Source organism: Chiloscyllium punctatum, chromosome 16 (assembly GCF_047496795.1).
Source record: "Chiloscyllium punctatum isolate Juve2018m chromosome 16, sChiPun1.3, whole genome shotgun sequence".
Taxonomy (NCBI): Eukaryota; Metazoa; Chordata; class Chondrichthyes; order Orectolobiformes; family Hemiscylliidae; genus Chiloscyllium; species Chiloscyllium punctatum.
Window position 1 is genome coordinate 72,403,941 of NC_092754.1, and position 7,473 is coordinate 72,411,413.

General features: G+C 47.5%; 1 long non-coding RNA gene across 1 annotated transcript in view; it reads left to right on the forward strand.

Annotated features, from left to right (window-relative positions):
• Nucleotides 1-6,855, forward strand: part of LOC140487211 (uncharacterized) — a 58,835-nt gene extending 51,980 nt beyond the window's left edge. Inside the window, exons 4-5 of the long non-coding RNA XR_011962763.1 lie at nt 869-996; nt 6,334-6,855. This is a non-coding gene — a long non-coding RNA (uncharacterized lncRNA). The remainder of the gene's footprint in view (nt 1-868; nt 997-6,333) is intronic.
• Nucleotides 6,856-7,473: the final 618 nt, after the last annotated feature.

Below are 7,473 nucleotides of genomic sequence, written 5' to 3' on the forward strand. Positions count from 1 at the left end.
CAATGTACAGTTTTAGTTAAACTCTGTCCCTTCCTGTTCCTTTCTGCTTGTCTTCAGCCACATTCCCATGCTGTTCCGAGGCTTCACATTTTCTCTTTGGATTTAGAAAGCTCCTTTCATCTGAACTATGTCCCTGCATCCTCTCTGTCAGTTTAAAGTCCTGTCCATAAACCTACCGACATGATCGGACAGGACACTGCTCCCAGCAGTGTTGATTTTAAATCACTCATGGGATGTTGCTGTCTCTGGCTGGCCAGCATCGCATGCCCACCCTGACCAGCCTTAGAGCTGAGTGACTTGTCAGATCATTACAGTGGGCATTTGAGCGTCAATCCCATTGCCCTGGGTCTGGATTCATATGTAGGCCAGACTGGCAGCCTAGAACAGATTTGCTTACTGAAAGGGTATTATTAAGTGGTTAGATGGGTATCCCTGCCTCTGGCATTAAATTAGGAAAGGATATCTGGTCAGCGTTAAATTCTGGATGAACAGTCTAGTGAGAGTAACACGAAGCCATTGCCTGGTCCACTGAGAGCTCCCTCATCCCTGAGTACTGATCCCAGTGCACCTTCTTCCTGACCGTGATTTGATCCTGATACCTTCCTGCACTCTGATGATATCACACATTCTCTCTCCATGTGGTATCCCTCACTGTGAGGGTCTAATTGATGCCAGTGACTGCACCTTTTGCAGTTACTCCAGATCCTGAGCCAACAGAATTCTCCACTCCAGGGAGATGAGGCAACACAGACCAGGGATGGAGACTGGGATTTTCCTGATCTCTGAGGAACTTAGTGCCATTCTCCCTGTGTAACCCTCACTGCATCAGTCTCATTTCCCATTCTGTCTGTTTCTCTATCTCCTGTAGATATTCAGGATGCTCCTGACTCAACAGAATTCCCAATTCCTGTCTCGTCCATCACCACACTGAAGACAGTTGGTCAGCCAGAGAGATGGAGAGTGAGATCTGGAGCCTTCAGTAAATCCTGCAGCGAGGTAAGATCACTCACAGTGAACAGAGCAGAGTGGATTTAAGGGATCGAACTTTGGTCCAGAAGACATGGCACAGATACAGTGTTGAAGGGTAAACATAGAGTATGATGGTCCCAGGCTTGTTAATTTTCATCTCTGCTGTACTGAGCCTTTCTATGTCAATATAGTAAGTTGACAGTTATCAATGCAGGCCTGTGCTGTCTTAGTGAGGATCAGTTCAACAGAGGGGAAAGCAGGCCTCCCTCAAGGAGATGGTATTGAAACCTGGGATCTTTCTGTTCTATATTCCCTCCTCACGCTGTCTCTTGTCATGTGATAGAGTCATACAGCAAGGAAACATGCCTTTCGGTCTAACTTGTTTGTGCCAATCTCTTGAATGCTTGTAATTCCCAGAAACTTTCCTATTTCTGTAACCTCCACCCCTCCCAAATTCCCGCTGTATATTTGAAACCTACTCCGATGCTGACGACTCTCCCTGTATGTAAATTGCTCCAATGTCGATAACATACCCAATCTCAATAATATCATCCTGCATTCAGTGCAATAATTCCTCTTTCTGTAGTTTTGCACAATACTTACAGTGCCCCTCTCTCTGTAAAATCCTCCAGCCTGGAGCAAAATACCCACCTGTGTACTTTCCACAAGCCCCAAGAAAACATGATATCACTGTAACCTTCTGCAGGTCCAATCACACTCCTGCCTCCTGGCCTATAGCACCACACGACCACAGTAACCTTCTCCCAACCCTACCGACCTCCTTACCGATATGAACACCTCCAGACCCTCTTCAAGCCACAGCAGCACTCCACATCTCTGTTTGCTCGTCCACTTCCTACAGTCCTCCCAGCACCTCAAACACTCTCTGTTTGTGTAATTCTGCAATTTGGGGCAGCACGGTGGCTCAGTGGTGAGCGATGGTGCCTCACACTGCCAGGGACCCAGGTTCGATTCCAGCGTTCGGTGAATGTCTGTTTGTGTGGAGTTTGCACCTTCTCCCTGTGTCTGCGTGGGTTTCCTCCAGATGTTCCAGTTTCCTCCCACAGTCCAAAGATGTGCAGTTCAGGTGAATTGGCCATGCTAAATTGTCCATAGTGTTAGGTGCATTGTCAGAGAGAAATGGGTCTGGGTGGATTACTCTTTGTCGAGTTGGTGTGGACTTGTTGGGCCGAAGTACCTGTTCTCATGCTGTAGGGAATCTAATCCAAACTCTGTCCCTAAATATATCCATCTATCCATAATCAGCCCCAACCCCTTCAAACCTCTGAATCTCTGTGAACTCCCACAACTCCAACATCCCTCCTTAACTGTGTAACCTTTTCCATTCCTGAAACACTCTGAAAATGTGGACATCCTACAAACCTCCCTATCTGCGTAATCCTCTCAGGACCCTGTAAAACCACCGATCTGTGGAACCAGCTCCAATGCTTGTGACTCTCCCGATCAGTTTCTACAAGACTTACTATCTCTGTAACATTCTCCCGTCACTATCACCAGCCCTGTCAATGTAAACTCCTCCGGTCTCCCCACCAATCTAATAATCTCCATAACCTTCTCCAGCTCTTACATCCCTATCTGTGTAAACGTTACACTCCCCTACAACCATCCCTAAAGCAGAAACCTCCTCCAGTGTCTGCAATACTCCCTATCTGTGTTTGTGTCCCCAGGATCTATTGCTGTTCCTGTCTCTGTAAGCTCTAACAGATTGTACAGCTTGCCGGACAATATTCTTTCCAGAACCTCAGCATCTGACATCATTAACTGACATAATTAAAGTCTTCATTAACTACAGCCTTCCATATCTCTGTTCGTTACTCAATTCTACACAACTCTCTTAATCTCTGTAAGTAGCACAATTCTATAAAATACCCCATGCCTGCATAAACTGACCCAATCCGACAGTGAGAAGCCTCACTGACCTTTTGATCACCTGTTGTCCCTTCAGATCTCCCTGTATCTTCCCTGACTTCATTGAATACAGCCCATCTCATGTTATAACTCCTCTAACTCATATGTTCCTCCCCATCTCTGTGATATTCTTCAGTTACTGCAATTCTCATTCTTTATCTCCAGAGCTTCCAATCCCCCGATCGATGTAAGGATATTGATCCCTTGCAGCATGTTTAACACCTGTAGCAGCCTCCAACTCCTCAACGCATCCTGTCGCAGTAACCTCCTCAAATACTACAGCTCACCGTCTTTGTAATATCTTCCAGTATCTGCAACCCTCTTGATTTTTGTAACCCACTCCAGAACAGCACTCCACATCTCTGTGTAACTGATGGGAATGCTGTAAACCTGCCTTCAGTCCTCAGTAACTCTCTGAACTTCTGCAGCCCTACAACTCTCAGTATCTCTGGCTCCTCCAATCCCTATATTTCTCCCTGGCTGTGTGAACTGATCCAGCCCCTTCACTCTCCCTATCTCACTCACTTCTGCAGCTCCATCTGTTGCCTCTGTCACTGTAATTCGAGCACCAAGAATCCTCCCAGTCTCTATAAACTCCTGCAGCTCCAACTATCACCCCTATCTGTGTACTCTCCAGTCCCTCCAATCCTCCCTTTCTCTATAAACTCCTGTAGCTCCAAATACCACCCCATCTGTCTACTCTCCAGTGCCTATAACACTCCCTTTCTCTAAAACCTTCTGTAGCTCCAACTACTACTGTGTAATCTCTAGTCCCTATATTCCTCCCGATCTCTGTAAATCCTTCAGAATTGATAATCCTGTAACTCCACTTGACATCTTTCAGCCCAACAACCACCTGATCTCTAACCACCAACAGTGATCTCAAACCACCAAACTCTGTAACATCCTCCAGTCTCTACAGCCCAGCTTTTCTGTTAACTTCTCTAGTAACTGTATTCCCCTTCATCTCCAGTTACAGATTCTTGCTCAGTGAAACAATGTCTCGGTACCGAATCTGTCAGAACACAAGAATCTTTGGTGTATCAATAAATTTGCCTCATTTTCTAAATGTTAACAATTGCAAGTTCAACCTTCTCCACCTCTTCTCATAAATATCCCTCCATTTTGAAGACCAGCCTGGTGAACCTTCTCTGGGCTGCCTCCACTGCAAGGGCATTTTCCCTCCAGATAGGGGACCAAACCTGTTCACAGTATTCTCAGTGTGGGCTGACAGGAGTCCTCTATATTTATGACAAGCCTTCCCTATTTTTATTCTCCATTCCCTTTGAAATCAATGCCAGCATTCCATTTACCTTCTCAATGTCCTGCTGACCCTGTATGCTACCTTTCTGAGATTTATACACCAGGATTCCCACGTTACACCATAGCGTAGCTTTCTGCAGTTGATCTGAAACCAAGAGCTGACAGCAATAATCACGAAAGTGCTGGAATGTATGTTAAACGATATGCCAGAAATACTAACTGCACACTTAGAAACTTACGGAATAAGCGCAGTCCATAAGACCATCATATATAGGGGTAGAATTAGACCATGCAATCCATCAGGTCTATTCCACTATTCTATTGTGTATGAATTGTTTCTCAACCCCATTCTCTCACTCCTTGTAACCCTTGATCTCCTTATTCACCCAGAACCTGCTTATCTCTAAGTAAGATACACTGAATCACTTCGCATCCACAGCCCCATGAGGCAGTGAGTTCCACAGATCCATCACGCTCTGGCTGAATAAATTCCTCCACATCTCTGTTGTAAAGGGTCATCCCTTCACTCTGAAGCTGTGCCCTTGGCGCCGAGTCTCTCCTGCTCGTAGAAACATCTTGCCCACACTATCCAGGCCCCTCAGTATTCTGTAAGTTTGAATGAGACTGCCGCCGCCTCTGAAACTTCATCAAGTGAAGACCCAGAGACTTCACCTGCTCCTCATATGACACGAATTTCATCCCTGAAATCTTTCTTGGAAACCCATTTGTCATACCCTTTCACATCCTTTGTTCAGACTCTGAATGAATAACGTGTTGAGTGTAGTCCCAACACTGACCCCTGCGGAGCTCCCCCATCACCCGATCCCATCGTGAAAAAGACCCCTTCCTTCACACTCTCTGCCTTATGCCAACCAGACAAATCCTCTCTCCATGTTCAACAAGTTGTTGTGAAACAGAAATTTCATTTCACACCCACTGCTGGATTTATTTTTCTGTCTGGCTGTAAACAGCAGAGTTTCCCCATTACCTTCCCATCTGTAATTCCCTGGAGAAGGTGGTGGGGAGTTGCCTTCCTGACCCATTGCAGCCCTTTGGGTGTAGGGACAGACTCAGTGCTGGGAGGATGGAGCGTGCCTTGGAGGGCACCTTGGAAATGTTGGTGTTCCTCTGCACCTGGAGTTCCTCTCCTTCCAGGGTATAATGGTTCCGGGTTTGTAAAGTGCTGTTGAAAGGGCCTTCCTGAGTGACCTCAGTGCTACTTGTAGATCTTTTATTCCTTCATTCATTGTTGAACATGAGCTTTGCTGGCTAGGCCAGCATTTATTATTGATTTGGAGTTGTCCCTGAGAAGGTGGTAGTGAGCTGTCTTCCTGAGCCCCTGCACCAGCCGTTGGAACTGCTGTTATCCATGTAACCTCCAGCAGGCTCTACAACACTCCTCATGTCTCTAATGCACACAGACAATGCAGCTCTCCCTTTTATATCTGACATCCTCCCCGACTTATAACTCTTATAGTTCCTCACACTATCGCACCTCTTCCATTCCCATCTGTGTTAGAGGTCACTAAAATTTCTTTATTCTTGTTTAAATTTCTGATCACCTAAAATCTCTCCCCTTTTATATTTGTAACCCCTTCAGTTTCTGTAACTCTCCATATAAGTGTAATCAATGACAGCACAAGTTCCCTTCCTTAAATCTCTATAATTACGATGGTTGCGTGTGGTAAATTGGAACTTTTCATCCTCCTTATCCATCTCGGGACTTCCAGCCCCCACAATCCCACTATTTGGAACGCTCCCATTCTCTGCACCTCCTCATGTCCTGAGGGTCCTTGAACACTACCAGTGCTCCAAAAATTTATATTCCCCTCATGTACTGCTAGTCTTCTAATTCGGTAATATCCAACAGTATCCAGTACCATACAACACTTGCTGGCTCTCAATTTGTATTTGTTGAAGTCTACACATCTCTGTGAGCAGCTCAGAAAAAACACTTTTGACTCTACATACCTCCGTCATGAACAAGCTACTATCTCTATTTCCTTTGCCTTCTTCAGTGTCTGCAACTCTCACTGTATCTTCCAATGACCTGCTTTCGACACTGCAGGTCTGCCTAGCTCCCCAGATAACCTGCTGCATCCCATATAGCTCGCTCAATCACTGTAACACCCTCTGCTCTGTCTAATCCTCCTCTTTCCCACTGTCTTCCAGGCACAACCGCGATTCTGTAAGGCAGCAGTGCGGAATGGGATGTTGTAAATCTTAGATGAGGCTGAGGCCTATCATTACCTGGGAGTCACAAAGGGAGAGAACCTGAGAGAGAGCAGCGCAAAGCGGGAGAATATTGATCAGTAGCGAGGATCGAGGTCGACTAGGACTTGGAGTTGGAGAAGCAGCAGAGCAGGAGGCTCGATATCAGCACCGAGTCACAGAAGGAGTGACCGTGTGACGGAGCAACTTGGAGCAGGAGCATGAGGCTCACTCACACCTGGGAGTTACAGAGGCAGCAAAGTGGGAGGATAGAAATCAGCACTGAAGATCATGGCCTTATCGTCCCTGGGAGTCACAGAGACGGTGACCCTGTGAGGGAGCAGAGTGGAGTGGGAGCTGGAGGATTACACGTACCTGGGAGTCACAGAGACGGTGACCCTGTGAGGGAGCAGAGTGGAGTGGGAGCTGGAGGATTACACGTACCTGGGAGTTACAGAGACGGTGACCCTGTGAGGGAACAGAGTGGAGTGGGAGCTGGAGGATTACACGTACCTGGGAGTCACAGAGACGGTGACCCTGTGAGGGAGCAGAGTGGAGTGGGAGCTGGAGGATTACACGTACCTGGGAGTCACAGAGACGGTGACCCTGTGAGGGAGCAGAGTGGAGTGGGAGCTGGAGGATTACACGTACCTGGGAGTCACAGAGACGGTGACCCAGTGAGGGAGCAGAGTGGAGTGGGAGCTGGAGGATTACACGTACCTGGCAGTCACAGAGACGGTGACCCTGTGAGGGAGCAGAGTGGAGTGGGAGCTGGAGGATTACACGTACCTGGGAGTGACAGAGACAGTGACCCTGTGAGGGAGCAGAGTGGAGTGGGAGCTGGAGGATTACACGTACCTGGGAGTCACAGAGACGGTGACCCTGTGAGGGAGCAGAGTGGAGTGGGAGCTGGAGGATTACACGTACCTGGCAGTCACAGAGACGGTGACCCTGTGCGGGAGCAGAGTGGAGTGGGAGCTGGAGGATTACACGTACCTGGGAGTCACAGAGACGGTGACCCTGTGAGGGAGCAGAGTGGAGTGAGAGCTGGAGGATTACACATCCCTGGGAGTGACAGAGACAGTGACCCTGTGAGGGAGC